Source organism: Amblyomma americanum, chromosome 8, assembly GCF_052857255.1.
Source record: "Amblyomma americanum isolate KBUSLIRL-KWMA chromosome 8, ASM5285725v1, whole genome shotgun sequence".
Classification (NCBI taxonomy): Eukaryota; Metazoa; Arthropoda; class Arachnida; order Ixodida; family Ixodidae; genus Amblyomma; species Amblyomma americanum.
The window spans coordinates 71,915,490-71,934,562 of record NC_135504.1 but is presented as its reverse complement, the minus strand read 5'-3'; the positions used below and the strand labels follow the sequence as shown (position 1 = coordinate 71,934,562).

The window sequence follows — 19,073 nt, the reverse complement described above, 5'->3', positions numbered from 1 at the left end:
CTGCATGAGAAGCAAGAGTTCTAGCAAGGCACGATTAGACAGAGGGCCTCTTCGGGAAACAAATGAGCGAATTAGTGTGTGTTGAATGTATACTGTCCCAATTCTCTTCTGTGGTCAGGTGTCCTTCAGAAATGTGCAGCACAAACCACTGGTTCCTGTCGAACCGTTGCGTAAAAAGGAAGCAGTTTCAGCATTCCACAAAACTCTTTGGCATAGAAATCATGCATGTCTCCTACCAAATTCATTTCTACGTCTTAAAGGGACCATGAAATGACACATACTGAGGTTAAGAAAAGCACGAGTGATAGGTATTCTATCAGTCATCATCGCACCGCAAATATTTTTAAGCCACCTTCGTTAAAACTGAAGGTCATCATCATCATCATCACCAGCCTTACTACACCCACTGCAGGGCAAAGGCCTCTCCCATGTGTCTCCAAATAACACTATCCTAAAAAAAAAATCCGCGTGTCGATGGAATTGCATAACCAGGCCTGGAGTGCGGCCTGATCTCGGTGACCAGAACCGACAATGCATTCTCGCACCAGAGCAGGATTTGGCCACCCTGGTGTAGTACTTGGCCACAACCTTCTATGATCAAACCAAAACTGAAGGTATCGGCGATTAAAAATGGTGCTCCACTTCGTATCCCTCAATTCATACACGCCGATGTTCCAGAAAAAAAAAGATAATAAAAACAGGCTTTGACTCTACCTCTGTACCCCATCCTGCCCACTCGCCCACATACGCTCTCTCAGCATGCCCGATGACGTCAGTAGGCTTGTCCAGACTGCCCTTTAACGTCATTGAGGTAGGGGATATGTGGTGAACAGTCGCCGTAATCGGTTCTGAGCTGCTGCGATAAACATTTAAAAAAATCTATTTGTAAATTATAAGGTCCACACAGAGCTTATAAATTTGATTCGAATACTCACAAAGATCATCTCTACAGATCTGTTGCATTAGAATGTGACCATCAGAGTCATTCCAGGGACCCTCTAGTACATACTTGACTGTGAAGAACTGTTATTACCCAAGGCTATCTTAACTTCACTAATCCGCTCTTGAAATCAACATAGTTCTGCCATATTATCATCGTTTGCTCTTAAAGTAGGTAAACATCTGAGCGAACGGAATTTGGGTTTTATTAGACTTTTTAGCCTTTGTTCTTGAGTTTACAGTCCAATCTAGGCAAACTATCGCAAGCTGTTGAGAAATGACCTTTCTGTTATGAGTACATTGATATTCAAGGCGTGTAAATTTACATCTGTAGTTGCAGTAATGTGTGGTGTATGCACACACCTGCATCATTAGCACTACCTCATGATGCCTTTCCAATGCACGATTACCTGCGTTTGCAGATGAACAATGCCCTTGTGTCTTTGGGGCTTTTCACCTGCATATGCGACTATGCTTTGCTTCACTTTGCAGGCATCGTAGCCAACAGCGAGAGTTCAAGGAATACAGGAAGCCTAAGGGAGGTCCTCCAAAACAACTGCTGCCAACTACGCTGTCCCACAACGTTTTGCTCGTATCCTTTATCGCTGCATATTCAGTGATTTGCGTGCGCAAAGATGAGTGTGTAACAAGAAATGTGGTGGCGCTTTGGGCAGGATTACTTCATCATCATCATTAGCCTGATTGCACCCACTTCAGGGCAAAGGCCTGTCGCATGCCTCTCCAACTGACCCTGTTGTTTGCCAGCTTCTGCCACCGTATGCCAGCAAGCTTGTTAATCTCAACCACCCACCTAACTTTCTGCCGACCTTTGCTACACTTGCGTTGTCTTGGAATCCACTGTTACCTTTAAGGACCAGTGGTTATCATGCCTTCGCATTGCATTACCGTGGCTAAAATGCCATGGCAGGGATTGAGAAATGCCATGCGTGATATTATTTGGATCCCGTAGAAAAACATCATGTTTAGAACTTTGTTATCATATCCTGAAGCACAGTGCCAGTTGTACTTTTTTTATCCTTGTTATTTGAACTCTGCCTGAAAGAGGAGAAATGGGCAGCTACATGTGCTAAGGCTGTTCTTGACCTCGCCTTTTATTCATTAGACCCTTTAGTATTGCTCATATCCTGTCTTTGCTCATGTACCGGGATCAAGCTCCAACTTGTTTCACTGCTGTTTGTTTCTGGTTTTCTTTTTAGCTTAACAACATCCTTGGAACCTTCTGATGAGACTATATGTCATGATGGAATTACATTAAAGGGGCCATGACAGCCTATTTTCACACATACCCTGCTTACTACAGTTAATTCTCAACTTGTTAAATTAAAATTCTCCCAAGTTTCAGTTGATTCTGTGGGGTAAATATTTTTAAAATGATTTTTTGCCGTTTCTTCAGCGAACTGCTTGCTGGTCTGGCAACTTGTGATTGCTCACGTCACAAGGACATACCCATCCCGCGTCGTCTGCTGCGTGCTGTTGTGCTGTTGAGGTGCTTGCATACACACCGTACATGGCGGTCGCTCGGAATTTTTCTCTTTTTTAGCTTATCGAAATAAAATGCATTTTCAGTGTTTTCTTTTTGGTAGCCCTCAGCTTAGTACGCGACCTGAGTGATCCTTAAAAAAGCGGACTTACTCGTGGCACCCCTTTTCTGTTTGTTGAGGAAAGAGAAATCGGTGGACCCTTGCTGTATTATTTACGCTCATAAACATGTTATTTTTATGTTATGAGTGTAGTTTCTTTTGAGCAGTCAAGCTCTCCTGTATGTGAAAAGCGGCATGTGTCGTGCATGCCGTCGTCAATGTGCGCCATGATAGCCGCTGCGTTTTGTAGCTGGCTCCCAATTTCTTGTCCGCTATTCTTCGGCTCGATAATTAAACTCGAATCATCACAAGGTGGCACTAGAGTAACCTTGAGGCACGAAAGGAGCAGAGAAAAGTACCGAATGAGACAACTTCCTCCCTGCATGTGTGCATTTGTAAGTCAAACATACATTCTTTTCGGCTCGTAAAACCCTTTTGCAGGAACCAAGCCGCTTGCAAAACCCTAAGCGACTCGAATGCTTTCACTGCCCGCGCCGATGAATAATCTCCACCATCTAAATGAGCTCTTGAATACAATAGTACATCATTTAGCGTTTACTGTGCGTGCACATTGTGGCCTAGGAATGCGACGATCACGACAACTGCAGCCCCGGGCTGGGGTTGTTTACATAGCTGTGTGCAAACACTACTGCTCGTTTGCTTGGCATAAAACGCAAGGTGGGCTCTCCTTATCTTAAATATTACATAGTATTGCTCACAAATTGTAGTTTTACTCATTTACACGCTATGATAACACTGCAATAAGCACCGCTGATGCTATATCGCCTGCCTGGGAAACGCTTCGCGTAGTACCGGCGCTTTCCGCAAATTGTATCTGCTTCCTGTTATGTCGTCAGTATTTGATTTAAAAGCGCTTTAGCTAAAAATACGTTCGGACATCACTTGAATCAATGAAAACAACCAGATTTGTTGTCCACAGTCGACGCCGACGGCTGCTGCCGGCTGCCTTCAGCGCATATCGGCACTTTCCCCTTATTGTACTTGCACCCTGCGATGTAGGCTGCCGTTGCGTTTAGGGTTCTGTGGCCAAAATTACGCTTGACAGCTATTTTCAGATGCTAAAGCTTGCGAATTCGCTGTCCGCAATCGCCGAAATCGCACACACGAATCCTCCGTACCCACTAGGCCTCGTCACGAAAGGTGCGGGCAGTCCACTGTCGACCAAAATTCAAGCATCTGGCAGGAGTTCCCCACTGATTAATAAGAAAGTAGTAGTAAGTCTTTTCTAAAAATAATAATAAAAATGGAAGTTAAAAGATTTTTGGTGACCCTGGCATCTGCCATCACTGTGCTGATGGCACCTGAGCTGGGGCAGCGGAAATAAAGGATAGCAGGCAGCTGTATAAAGAAGTGAGATGAAAGAAGTGAGGGGACAGCAAGAAATGACATAGGGAGTGGTCATTGAGACACTATTTACAAAGGGTAACAATAAAGTTGTCCAGGTTGTGCGCATGTACAGTCAAGAAAGAAAAAATAAAAACGCGCGCACAACACTGCACACAACAGCTGGGTTGGGGCTCCCAGCTGTTTCTCGTCCTAGGTAGTGCACGCGGAGGGTTCGGTTCGGTCAGTGCGCGTCACTACGTGGCGCAAAATAGACGGGATGTCAAGCCCGTCTGTTCGAGAAATGCTCAGAGGCTCACCAAGGCTTGCTCACGGGTGCGCGCACTGCCCTGCGGCCACAACAGCGTCTTGAGCGAGTCCGGGAGTATGCCCAGCACCCTGTAGTTGCGAGCATATCGCGACGAGCGTCAGCGAACATGGCCATGCGAAGTAGCAGGTGCTGCAGTGTCTCCACTGTACCGCATCCATCAGGCACATCACTCGTATCGAGCCTGAGACGCACCTTTAAAAAAACAATGCCTGCTCACCTCGCTCGTAAGCAGGCCATTCTAAGAAAGTGTGGAGATATGAAATGCAGCTGCTCGGTTCGCTTTTTTCGATAAGGATAAGGTGCACAAGCGCAGTTTTTTTTTTGGCCGTCTATTCACCGGGCGGGAAGCTTTCACTCGGCCGCACAAGCCCAGGCGACGGCGACGAGCGGCACCGTCGTGCGGCGTTTTCTGCCCGTGTCGCTCAATTGCCTCGCTGATATGTTCTATGCGCAGGCGCCAAATGAAAGCACATCTTTGCTGGTGCACGCACATCGCATATGTCGCCGCGGCTAGCATCAGGTACAATAAGTTATAAAATTCTTAAGTTTATATAATGTCGTACCAGCTAGTCCCCCACCACACTCTGCCAGTTCACACTAAGTTCACTCTTACACTACTGCGATACGGGGTCGTCTGTCGTGCTGGCGTCGTCGTCGGTTTAGCTTGACAGACCAGTGCGTCAGTGATGACATTTGCATACCGACCAGCCAACCGACCGCCGATCGCCGCCCCATCGGCCTAGTGTAGCCGGACCCTATACCTATTCCGAAGAATAACTGCGTTACTATTATTAACGCCAAATTTCAGAAACTGAATCATAAGCTCTTGTATTAGTTACTGAAGCATAAAGCTGCAATATGAAGAACGACCATGTCATGGCCCCTCTAAGAGTTTCACAGTTGTAATCAAATATTGAGTGATACATTGGGAGCAGAAGCATTTTCTCTGCTGCTACTGAATAGGATATATGCTTTATTTTATTTTGTTTTGGGATTAGTGTTTGTAAATATTCTGTGTAAACACTGCTGGTTGTAATTTTTCTTGTGTTCTCTCGGCACGTTTAATTGTATCCGTAGCATTGGCAGCAACGTGTTAAACGAACCGACAACTCACCAAAAACAAAACATATCATGAGAGTATGATGGGAATTAAAAGATCTCTATTCATATTGTAAAACTTAAGCACTGTAATTAGAGAAATAAGGATCTGTAGTGTAAAATTGGCATAGGAATAAATTGTAGGGGACACTTAAGCTCTGCCTTCCGAGTGACCAATAATTAATTTAGCTGCCATGTGCCATGGTATGCAGTTTTCTCAATACCCAGTGGGCAGGTTGTGATGATGCCATAAGGTCACATGACCTAGGTGGCCCAGCTGTCTCCTAGGTTATTTTCTGGGGACTGCCTGGCAGACCCATGCCCGTGACTTTTCGCTCACAACGCCGGCAGCACAGATAATTGATTTTTGGGTGAACGGGGCCTTTAGCCCTGTCGCGATGAGAACGCATCATACCTACTGAAGCACCATCCCGTGGTGAAACCTTGCTGTTTTCGGTATATCCCATAACATGACCACACCTCTGTAAACTATTACTTATTTCTGGATAAGATGTGTCCATCATATCTGATTATAATTTATGCTCTCTCCAATGCACCTTTTGAGCAATGCTCCCTTCACCACGGTGGCTTAGTGGTGAGGGCGCTCGGCTACTGAGCCGAAGTTCATGGTTTCGAACCTGGCTGCGGCAGCCACGTTTCGATGGAGGTGAAAGGCAGGAGTGCCCATGTACTGTGCAATGTCAGTGCACATTAAAGATCGCCGAGTGGTCAAAATTATTCTGGACAGGACTATGGCAGCTCTTTCTCTTTCTTCTTTCACTCTCACATTCCTTCCTTCCCTTGTGGTGTGGTCCTAGGTGTCCATGACATAAGTGAGACAATTACTGTGCATTTCCTTTCCTCAGAAACCATTTCTCAGTTTTCAATTTTTGCATCACTAATGATGTGCTTTCAACTTTCATTCCTAGATGGTGCCACAGTGCTTTACATTTCTTGGTTGACATGGTAGCCATGTTCCACTGAAATTTCCAAGGAGGTACACATCACTGTACATAACAACTCTGGGTGTGGAGACTGAAATGGTCGCTATGCTCTACCATCACTGCCTAATTAATATTTGACGGCTGTAACTGTGTCAGCTTTAGTTCATTATTTTTTTCTGGTGCATGATTGTCGTCATGCTCACTGATCATTGTTTCCAGCATAGGGGCACATGAAACAGGCTCATTGACTGTTTGAAAAATTCCTGGTAAAAACTTTTTATCGCATTTGTCACAAAATCATTGTGGAGTCGAACACCTTAGACAGTAAGCTTTTTGTTGTGGTGAAAAAGTATTGATGCCTAAAATTAAGCTGTCGGTCTTATTAAGAGTGTCTGTCTTTCCATGCTCTGTAGGTGGAATTCTTTTCCTCGTGTTTTGTATTACACATTTAAGTTGCCATGGGCTACATTTTTCTGTTCAATGCAAATAAACTGTTACCTTTTTTTACTGGTTTTGTCAAACCCCTGAAAGGTAATGTAATTGTCACTCAAAATGTGTCATTCTAGTTCAAGCCAGGCTGTGTTTTTTGTATTAATGTGATGACACCTAAAGAAAGTACCTTTTTCAAGCTTTCTCTGGTGGTGCTGCAGATCTGCTTGCTTTGCTAGTAGAACTTGTTGCTAGTAGAACTTGTTGTTTCTTTCAACATGAACCAACTCGCCCAAACTAGAGTTTTACTTGACCATATTTCTCCTACAATGGGCCCTTTCCTCTTTCGAAGCTTCCGCACCAAACCTGCCATTACGTGTCTCAACCTGATTGCCGTCTCAAAGTGCCAGTCTCGAGTGGTCTCCTACTGCTTGAAACGGAAAATAGTTCCTTTGGAGGTTCAGTCATTATTCGGAGTTCTGCAGCCATCTTGGGGGCACGTCAGGCGCGTCTGCAAGATACTCAAGTCTGAGTTGGCGTCAGTCTTGTCTTTTGTGTGCCTTCTGTGTCCCCGTTTCTTGCGCCATTACCAGTTTTTGCTCTAGGCAGGCCGAAATTTTGGCTTAAGGTATTGTGTTGGGGGACATAATGTGGTGCACACAAACAGATACTTTGCTTACATGAATTGGTTTAATACCAATCCTGATGACACTGCAGAGCGAATTCAGGAATGAACATATGCGCTACGGTAGTGTATAGGTTGCAGGTGAATTGGATAAAAATTGGGTTTTTTTGGGCCTTACCCCACACTGGGTCTCTGTCGGTCTGCTACCGGTGTTTTGTACCTTTTAATTTGGTTACAAGGTGCATCCACTTCTCTAATTCCTTATGAGTTCTTTTACAGCTTAGTTGCTGGCATCAGATAAGTACCAACGCTCTAGCAAATAAACCTCTTGCTTTAAAACGGGGTTCCACTCAAAGGCCTTCCCTTCTTGCAACAAACGTGTTGAGGGGGCAACAAAATGGCCTCATTGGCCTAACAGTGAGTGCGTCCTTTCTACCTGTGTATCTTTCCTCTAGTGTATGCACTCTCACTTTAAAGGCAATGGAGCTGTTTCCTGTTTCCGGTAAGACTGCAAGGGCTCCTGTATTGTTTGTTGTTTTCATGCTGGTGCCTTAGCAGTTTTACTGCATTCAACTAAAGTACTGTATTGGCCTCACCACTGATTCATGTGGCAGAAGGAACAGTGAACCACTTATGACTGGAAAGGCAGAACAACCACCGTGCAGGGGATTCAATTAAGGGCCTTCTTTCTAGCTGCTGGTGCCCTTTATTTATGTGCACAATGAGAAATGAGTCTCTTCGCTGGCATTGTTGCAGTTGGCATTGCACTTGACTTCTTTCTAGGTAAACCAAGCAAGTTGTGCACCGTGAAGTGGCACTATTCGAACATTCCAGTCATTAAGCACTCGTGTTGGATGTATGAACGGCAGCTGTCCAGTGATTTAAGTGGCTGCTAAGGGACTTTGGTTAGGATATCACTGTTATGTTCTCCCCTGGAGATGGGGAAAGTTGGAGAATTTTTTTTTTTAAATGCGTGCTTCTACACTTCAAATCTGTCCTGTAAATATCTGCATGAGTTAGGTTACTGTGCGTGTGCTAAAACTCTAGTAGATCAGGAAGCATAGGGACTGCAGAGCAGAATTCGATAGAGTGGCGTGACTTTGAGGAACAACCGTCTGATGCAGTGTGTACCATGAGTGTCGTTTCGGTAATGCTTTATTGTCAGCAGTCCCTACTTGCAGCACCAGTCAGGTGTTGACACTGAAAAACGTTAAGAGCGGGCACAGGTTACAGTCTACCACTGAGCAGTTTTGAAAGTGAAGAGTTCCTTTCTACCAAATGAATTTGTTTTGTTATCCACTATTATGCCACAAGAAATATGCTTCTACCACTTCTATTGGACATGACTAAGATATTATCATTGTTTATACTGGAAGCAGCTCTGCTTGCGGCATCGTGTGAGGCTTATGCTGCTTTGCTCTGCCTATTTTACAAGACAGTGCAGACACGCCAAGAAGCGCCTGCTGTCGGCAATGCGCCTTTCTGAACAACTCTTGCGAACATTAACATTTCCAAGTGTTTCAGTGTTCTTGGCCGTTCAAATGCATTGTCTGGGCAATCATTGTCTGGGGTTTGCACACAAAACAGTACATCAGGCCTTGTCTTTTTTGCTCTATGAATACAGCCAGATCCCTTCCCCTTCCAAGTTCAATATGAACTTGAGTATTGGAATACACAAAGCATGCATACAAAGAATGCTGCTATGGCTTTGAAGCTTTGCTTCTGCATGAGCTAATTTGCTGTTCTTTATTTTGCAGCATTATAATCAATGCTGAGAAGACAAGATGCTTGCGGAAGAATGTTTTGAAATCAACTGCGGTCAAGCTGTATGCAAATGCATATAGCTTATTGCTCACATTCTGTAGAAGAGCATATTCAGTGATCCAAAGGAGTGAAACTCTGCAGGCAAACCAAATCAGTCTTCAAATCCAGCATGCCCAGTCACCAAGGCTTAAATTACAAACATTGTAGAAGATACCTTATGTGGCATGGCACTAAAGCATACAGCAAATGTCATGTTCAAACCTACGTAGGCATATCATAAGCAAGATGCCTATAGTACTTTTTTTTTCTTGTCCATTATCTTTCCTATCTTTTTGCGTTGAGAACTAATGGTTAGTTCAGAGTAATTTTTTTGTGTTTTGTTGTACAGTCATTTCTAAAGCAAGTGTTCAAACATCTCTTCTTGTGGCACTGCAGTTTGTATTTTACTTCCACTGTTCTTCTCTGCTTAATTTTGCAGGCTGATATCGAGCCAAGGGGTATATGCTACCACAGGAAGAAATCTTCAATACCTATCCTCATAGGCTCAATGGCCTGATGTTCATAGTCTGTAAAATAGCTTGTTTACAGACCTCAGTGCGTGGTGTATATGGACAAATGGGGTGCATGATGCCCTTTCTATCGAGAGCACAGATACTGGGACATCAACGATGGTTATTGTTTAAGATATTATGGGCAACATGGTCTAAGCATAAAGAAGGGTATACGTATACAGGTCACCTTGTTGTCATTTGATGGAGCACAATGCAAGCAGAACATTTTTTTTTCATAATCTTTCAAGATATTTGCTGAAAGAATAAGGTTCAGTAAAAGAAATACATTCTGTGCAGTGAGTAGCCATTGAATGCATGTGCCTTTGGTCAACCATCCTTGAGATCTCGCTTCTGGTGCTTAAGGGCCTTTAATTTTTCGAAATGTCTCGCCTTGTCTTTCGTGTTACAGTGCTATGTGTGTGCATTTCTCTTTATTTTGTTAATTTTCTCTGCTGTTTCTTGTTTTTTTCCTTTAGCCATGGTTGAGGCTTTATGATCAGAGCATCTCTGCCAAAGCTGCAGTAACAGCTTTTATTGCTGCTCAGCCAGAAATTCGGTGTTGAATTTTAACCTGTTCTGTTTTACCTGAAAGCCATAATTGGTTGCTAATTCAATGTTTGCAATATAATCTGCTTTTTTGTGGTTGGACATAGAAGTCTGTTGATATTTTTCATCTGTATAACATTGCTGACACTAGCTGGCTAAGTAATATCTATTCCTACATGCGTTTAACACAAACCTTGACATTTATTTCATTTCTAGGTTTTTGGCAATATGTGTCTGCTTGTGTAATGAAGTGTTGCATTCTTATCTTTAGATGCATTTTTATTAAATTTTTTGTGTTAACATGAACCGTGCTTATTTCTATTACAATGTGTATGTTAGTTTCATATGTGACAAAGTATGAACCAGCTTTGAGATGAGAGGGTTTTGCACTCTTACGGTCTGCTAGTAACCATGAGCTTTTTGCTGGCTCAAATGCCAACTGTAGGGAGAATTCAAAGAAGGAAATTTCGCTTCACAACTATGCTATCTTTAATCCCTCCAGTCACAGTTCGTTTTTATATGCACATTATATTTGGTGTCTGGTGTCCAGTGAAACGGAGCAGCGAAGGACTGACTTTGCAATTCGACTGAGCCAGTTCCACTCGGCCAGCTGTAGCTATCACGTCACTTCAGGTTTATCCAGACCATAACCACAGCCTTTTTTGTGTGCTTTCATTTGCTTGTTTTGCTACCTTTAGTCCTCTAAAGGCCTAAATTGTGATTTGTTTAGATAGTTACTCATCTTGTGACAGGAATGAGTTTGAGGCCTTGAAGTTAAGTCATGGTACAGACATATGAGAAGCTGTAGATATTGCAAATAGGAATGGTTGTGTAAATATTTGAAATTTCTATTATAAATATAATATGTTATTCGGTTTATATTCAGTTCAAGAAATTAGTATCTAACAGTTTTTGAATGTTGGAAAATTTTGAAATACTTAGCAGAAATCGAATACTATGCTGACTTTCGTTAATCCATTCATGGCAAAACCAAAATATTGCCAAATTATCTGAATATTAAGTTTAAGGTGTCTGTCAGGTAAACTGTGCAATGGAATTTGTTTCTGTCCTTCATCGGGTGGACCGTTATCATGTGGGCACTGATTGGCTTGGACATCAGGCAAAATTCTGCTGGTGGGTTGGTCACATCACATGAACTGAGTACATGACGGGTAACCACCTGCTTCAAACTATCATAGATTGAGAACACATCTTTTCATCACCAGCAGCAGCAGCCTGACTACGCCCACTGCAGGCCAAAGGCCTCTCCCATGTCTCTCGAATTAACCCTCTCCTTTGCCGGCTGTGCCCATGATATATCTGCAAGCTGCTGAATCTCATCAGCCCACCTAACTTTCTACTGCCCCCTGCTACTGTAGCAACAGTAAAAAAAAAAAGCTATGGAAATTTCCGTTGGAACTGATTGGACATTCCAACTGGTTTTAGTTGGATCTTCCAATCGGTTCCAGTCGTGTTTTTATCCAACCAACCAATCAACCTCGCTAAATCCAACTGGACCAACAAATTGGATGCATTAGGCCCTAGCAGTTAGTGCATCCAGAAAATATTCACGAAATATACCTCACAATAGGTGCAAAATATTTCTACAACTTAACATATTATGAATATGATAAACAAAAACTGATTTGTGATTATATTAGAGAGACACTGTGTCTCTTGTTCTTCCAGTACACCGAAACTGCACAGTTGTCACAGGCTTATCACTGCACATTGAGCTTCGTTGCAAGGCTTCACTGCATTTTTTTTGTCAGTGATGTGGAAGGGGGCATTTTATAACTCAACCTTTGAATAAATCTAATTTCTTCCAGTCCCTCGAAATTGGAATTAATGAGGTTTTGCTACCCATAATGTTACCTTCAATTGTTGGATCATATGAATTCACTGATTTCATTTTGTTACTCATATTGCATGATCACATCACCTGTTGCGTATTATTAAGGGGACATGTTTGTCAAAAAGCGGCGATTTTCATTTTAAAAATTCAATTTATTTTTTTTACTGTGTCTAACTTTCATCTCTCCTCTTTTACATATAAAAAGTTCAGAGCTGGAAATCATCCAGAAATTATTAAAACACTCGGTTAATGCTGTCTAATAAAACACTATACATTTCTGTGCACACCATCGTATTTTGTACAGTGTTGAGTCAGTATAGTGTTTTATATTTTGGTTGCAAAGGCCTGAACTTTTTTGAAAAAGAACTCCGGGCAATGTTTGCTTATTAATATTTCATAACATCTTTTATTCATATTCAATATTTAAATATTTGCAGACTACTAATAATTGCGCATTTGGGTTGGTGGGAATTATTTCTTTGCCATGTTCCTTACATATATCCAAGAAGTTGGAAGATTTACTTCCACTGGACTGTTCTTCTCAACTGAAGGGCCCAAACTCTGCATCCAGATGTTTGCTGGAAAATAAGATATGACTTGATACTAAATTTGGCTTTTGTTTCCTTGTCATAAACAAGCTCTGGCATCTTGGGCCCTAGGTTTTAATGAAAGTGCTCTTGTTTTGAAATGCAGGATCAGTCATGGCAGACCAGAACGTTGGTGTGTTTCCTGGAGAAATTCCACCTGATGAAAAGTGCCCGGTCAACTACAGTGTGCCATTCATTAGTACAAGCATGCGTACTCACCGGGACAAGCCCACAGGCAAGCAGATTCACCAGTGCACCCACTGCGGCAACATTTTCAAGCAGAGATCACACCTGGTGGAGCACATTCGCACCCACGCAGGCGACCGCCCGTATCGTTGCAGTTACTGTGATAGCGCATTCGTTTCTAGGGGCAGCCTGGTCAGACACCTGCGTACCCATACGGGTGATCGTCCATACCGTTGTGACCACTGTGGCAGCACATTTTCAATAAAGAGCAATTTGGACAGACACCAGCGCACGCATACGGGTGATCGTCCATACCGTTGTGACCACTGTGGCAGCACATTTTCAATAAAGAGCAATTTGGACAGACACCAGCGCACGCATACGGGTGATCGTCCATACCGTTGTGACCACTGTGGCAGCACATTTGTAGAAAAGGGCCACCTCGTAACACACGTCCGCATCCACACTGGTGAGAAGCCATTCCAGTGTCAGCTGTGCCCCATGGCCTTTGCACAAAAGGGATCCCTTGTGGCACATGTGCGGTTGCACAAGGGTGAAAAACCATTCCAGTGTGACTTGTGCTCAAAGGCGTTCTCAGTTAAGTGGAAGTTAAAACACCACAAAGAGACAAGACACTGAAGGAATAGCAGTGTTCCATGATGCCCTTTGGAACGCGTTTTGGTAGCTATCCTGTTGTAACCAGATAACAGCATGCTATCTGGGTGACCTATGAGAAGCGTGCTATGCTGTCATGGTGCTCGACTGCTGTCCCGAAAGACCAGGGTTTGATCCTGGCTGTGATGGCCGCATTTCAATGGAGCCGAAATGTTGAACGCATGTGTATTGTGCGATGTCGGTGCACGTTTAAAGGACCCCAGGCAGTCGAAGCTACCGGAGTCTTCACTGCGGCGTCGCTCGTAGCCTGAGTCGCTTTTGGATGTTAAACTCCATAAACCAAATCATACTCTATGTCCGTAGTTAGTTTAATTTGCAAGCATTGTTTAATTTTTAATGCGGACACTACACTGGCACTGGGCTATTTCGTATCTTCTTTTGGAACCACTAGCCTACTATGCTTCCAGACATGTGTGGAGTAGAGGAAATTGTGACACATAGGGATGACATCACTTCCCATTAAAGAAAGGTTTTCAGTGATAATGTGTCCAGGATTTATACCTCGTGTTCGCAGCTTTCCAATGAAGATCAGAAGAAAATCTGGCCTTATTGTTTATTGAAATTTATTCCCCTCAGCACACTTGTGTTGCTTAGATGTTTTATCACTTTACGGATTCCTATTGAAGCAGCTCTATTGACATAACGTCAAAAGAAAATCTGCTGTGTTGTTTTTTCAGTGTGGCACTCTGGTAGTGCTAGCAGAATGTATGAGAGAAGAGAACAAAAGATTGCATGGCTTGCTTCAGTTTTTAGGCTTTAAGAACTAATCTTTTTAACCAAAAGCACGAAAAAGTTTCACTGCACTGGTGTCACTTGTCAGATTGCTCTTTCTGTGCTGCGTGCAAATGGCATATTTTGTGGAATATTGCAGCCTATTCTCAGCCTTTTTGTCAGAATAGCAGTTGTGCTGGAATTGTGCTTTGAGTTAGCTTCTTCGTAAGGTGTTTGTGTTACTGAAGCTAGCCTTGTCATATTTTCATTGGGTGTTTATGACAAGAAGGCTATACGGTTTGTCACCACTGATGTCAGTGTTTCTGTAATTGCTGTGAATCATCATAGGCTGTTCAGCTGATGTGCTTGTAGAAACAATCACTTCGTAGCATCGAGAAGTCTTTCAGCATGTTTTCTGTTTACATTTTATTTCTTGTGTGTTCTTGGTTCCTTTGTATGAGTGTTTTGTTACACCTGCTGCCAAATGTCGTCTCGGCATTCTTGCTGTTTGCAGTGCTTATTTCCTTATTTGTGCTCTGTACATTAAAACTCAAAAGCATTAGTACTCTTTGGTTTCCCATCTGTGTAAGTTTTAGCCCTCCCCATGATTTCTGGTGTCACTAGCTGCATTGGTCAGCACTATGCCTGCAAGATTACTACTCTGTGGTTGCATTCCCTCACTAGTGACACAACAGTGGACAGTTGTTTTGTTGGTTGGCTTGGAGAAAGATGCTTTCATTCTTTCCATCAGCAGTCATTTACTTGAGTTAGGGTTGGTAACATTTGGACGAGCAGCAATCAGAACTGCGTACTTAAAAATTACTCCCCAAACTGTGGTTTCATTACTGTAGTCTGAAACACTTGTGGAGAAATACAGTGCAGCATTTGTAGAGTGCAGCTATAATCTTGTTTGACATGTATGCTGGTCATAAACTAGCATCATTGTCTTTACTTTATTGGGCAGTGTTAGCTGACAGTTGCGCTGTATTGTTTGTAATAAAACGGGTTATGTGGCTCTTTCTTGCTATACTGATGTGTCTCCAGCAGCAAAAAAAATGCATTTATTGCCAAGAAAATGTGATGAAAAATGTTCTCTCCACCTGATCCATACTCAAGACATCAGGATCAAAACAGATCCGCAGTGACTGCTTATAAGAGAATGGCAGTGTACCCTCAGCGATCCACATGAAAAAAATTGTCTTGATGCGCTGCGTGTTTGCTTGCAAAGACGGCTGCTAGTGGTGACACCTATATGTTATGTTGGTAGTGTGGTGATATATCGATTTGTGTCGGATTCAAATTGTCTTATGTGTCCCTTTGGTGTGCTATTTCTTGTTATCATCAAAATTAAGTAATTTTCAGCCTCAATAGTATTTTCATGCCTTAAGAAAGACAATTTGTTAGTTCTTCAGTGCAAACCACTGGATGTTTTATTGCGGAAATGTGGGAAGTTGTGTACACACTGTCGTAATTAATGAAAACGGCAACGCACATAAGCCGCGACTCATAAAGTGAATATGCAACGCGTTGCGTAAATAAATTTTTTTTGCAAGTGCACATTACGCTTGACGTTGAGAGTAAACAAATCGTTTTACAACTGGCCACAAAATATGTACGCAGAAAAATGGCAGATGACTTGCTACCCCGCTCACTGTTTTGTGAAATAATTCATTATGTGGCATAAACAATCTAGCTTATTTGTAACTTGAAGGATTCGAAAATCACCTGAAACAAAGAAATTGCTGTTAGATGCTGTCCACTCTCTGAAAAAACTGAGTTCGCTTTATACGCAATCGTGCCCTTAACGTGTCGGAAGGTTAAAGTGTATTTTAGAGCGAGTTGCTATTCCACTTTGTAGCAGACAGGGATAAAAAATAGGAAACGGAGAGATACCAGATCATTATTGTGGCACTTTATGCTTCACCATTTTTCAGTGTTTAAGCATTTCCCATTTCTGCTTGACAAAATTTGAACAAATATGTTTCGGAAATTCCTCAATACTTTGTGCATTGATTCCCATTCAGTTTCAAATGATTAGTGTGGAAAAATTTATTCCCCGGAAAAAAAAAATCTGACAATGCTTGCCTGACATGCTGAGTACATTGTGACCAGTTTCCTACAATTTTTCAAATCATTCACTTCACATCCTTCTAGTCATCACGTTAACACTGTGTTATCTTTTGAGGCGAGATGTGCTATTCACACTATTCTTTAAGCTAAATTGAAGATCTGGTCATTTTTTCCGGGTATTGCTGTGGTATTAAAGGGGCTCCGAAACGTCTTCCGAGGAGAGCACATTAACGCGCTTAATCACTGCACTGTGTTGCCATGAAAACACGAGCCAAATACTGCTCTTCTACACGCAGCAGACGACCCACAATCACGCATCAAAATTGACGAGCCCTTCCCGGCGACATTTTCATCCTAGCACCCTCCTGCGTCCCCCGCATCTGTGCAGACAAGGTGAGAGGTGGCCATTGGCTAGATTCTTGCAGACGTCAGGCAGTGGCGGCGGCCAATAAGCCGCTTTGCTCCTGTGTGTCGGGAAGCTTCGCTCTCAGAGGGGGGTCGGCGAAGGAGCGCCTACCTTCCAGCGTGCAAAAAGTGACGAGAGGAGGGGGAAAGGCGCTGAAATTCGAATTTAACTACAGATAACTCAGCCTCTACAAAGCACATTTAAATATGCCTTGCTAAACACTATTCGTGGAGTGACGTGCTTCAATATCCCATGCATGCCACAACTTTATTAGAGCATCCTTCACAGCCCCTTTAATACTTCTGTTTGGGTGAGCGGGCACATTTCTATTAAAATACGTACTTGCACGAAGAGAACTGGATGCAACAAAGAAACACATTTGGCATGTTTCGCTCTGTTCATGTCGTACATGTTTGTTCATAGTGTCCTGTCTTCCTGCTAGTATGTTCCTTATTAGAGGTGGTGTGGTATGCGATAAAACACATATGCAAACTGCCGCGATGGCAAAGTGGCTGTGGCGTTTGGCTGCCAAGTGCAATTAAATCCTGGCTACTGTGGCTACATTGTGAAAGAAGTTGAATACAAAGAAATTATGTGCTGTGTGGTGTCGGTGCACATCAAAGAAAACCAACGTAACAAATTATTGGAAACTAATAGGTACCTTGTTTTGGCAGAAACTAAGCCCCACTGCTCCCCATCTCCCAAGTCTAGAGTTACAACCACACACCTCCAAATGTTGGCTGCAGCCTAGGGCTGCTCTAGGCACAGATTTGTGACCATAGTATAAGCTGAGTAGTTGCTGAGCACAGTGCCTGTTTGCATATTTTTCTTGTCCAGATTCTTTCATTTCTTTTGCTTCTTTAAGTAATGAATGGTCCCGAGTTCTTTTTATGTGTTGTCCAATGTGGAGTCATATATAAAGAAAGCATATTAAAATCGCTGCTTAGGGCATTGCAGTTTTTATTTTACTTATCCTGCTTTTCTCTCTTAACTTTGCAGGCTAATATCAATGAGCCAAGGAATACATGCTACCAGATGAAGAAGCCTGCAATTACAAATCTTCCCAACCCTCATAGCCTCAATGGCCTGATGTTCATAGTCTGTAAAAGAGCTTGCTTACAGGCCTCAGATCGTTGTCTATACGGACAAAGCGGAGTGCATGATGCCCCATTTTTTGAGAGCACAGATACTGGGAGATCAATGATGGCTATTGTTTAAGATACCATGAGCAAGATGGGCTAAGCATAAATAAGGATATAAGTATGCAGGTCACCTTGTTGTCATTTGATAGAGCAAGCAGAATATTTTTTTCCGTAATATTTCAAGATTTTTGCTGAATTAAGAAGGTGCAGTAAAAGTAATACGTTCTGTGCAGTGAGTAGCCGTTGAATGGATGCATGTGTGGTGAACCATCCTTGATCTCACTTCTGGTGCTAAAGGGCTTTTAGTTTTTGGAAATGTCTTGCCTTACTTGACTTTGTTGTTACAGTACCATGCACATTTCTGATTATTTTGTTTATTTTCTCTGCTGTTTTTTGTTTTTGCTTGAGTCATGTCTGAGGCTTTATGATGAAGTATCTCTACCAAAGCTACAGCAACAACTTTTATTACTGTTCAAGCAGATTTTCGGTGTGGAACTTTAACCTATTCTGTTTTACCTGCTCTTGAGCAAAAGCCATAATTGGTTGCTAATTCAAAGTGCACATAGAAGTCTGATGATATTCTTATGTGTATAGCACTACTAACACCACCTGGGTAACCAGTATGTGTTGCTACACGAGTTTAACTCAAACCTTGACGTCAATTCCATTTTTCGGTTTGTGTTAATAGCACGTGTCTGCGGAATGAACTGTAGCGTCCTCATCTTTACCTGTAATTTTATAAATTGTCCTTATCCTTAAGTGTAATTTTTAAAAAGTTTGTGTCTGAGCATGGAAACTATGTTTACGTCTATTACTAAGTGTATGTTAGTTTGGTATGCGACGAGGTATGAACCAGCTTTGAGATAGGAGGGTTTTGCACTCTTACGGTCTGCCGGTAACATGCGCTTTTTGCCAGGTGAAATGCGAACTGTATGCAGAATTAAAAGAAGGAAATTTCACTTCACAACTGTGCACCTTTTAATCCCTCCAGTCACAGTTCATTCATGTGCGCACATTAAATTTGTGTCTGTTTTTACTACTGCTGTGAATTTTTTTGCTGAAAATGGCTGCTACCTATATATATGGTACCCTTTGCAGCACGCTTTGAGAACCGTCTCAAGCCAGTCATAAAATTAACGGAAAAGTGTTTGATGTATGCCTCTTGTTTATTAATATGTGTACTATGCGATGTCAGTGCACGTTAAAGAACCCCAGGTGGTCGATATTTCTGAAGCCCTTCACTAGAGTCTCCCTGATAGCCTGAGTTGC

The 19,073-nt window shown here is 42.5% G+C and overlaps 1 pseudogene; it reads left to right on the top strand.

The window, feature by feature from the left end:
- LOC144102492 (uncharacterized) overlaps positions 1 to 19,073 on the top strand; it is a 108,706-nt pseudogene that overhangs the window by 60,952 nt on the left and 28,681 nt on the right.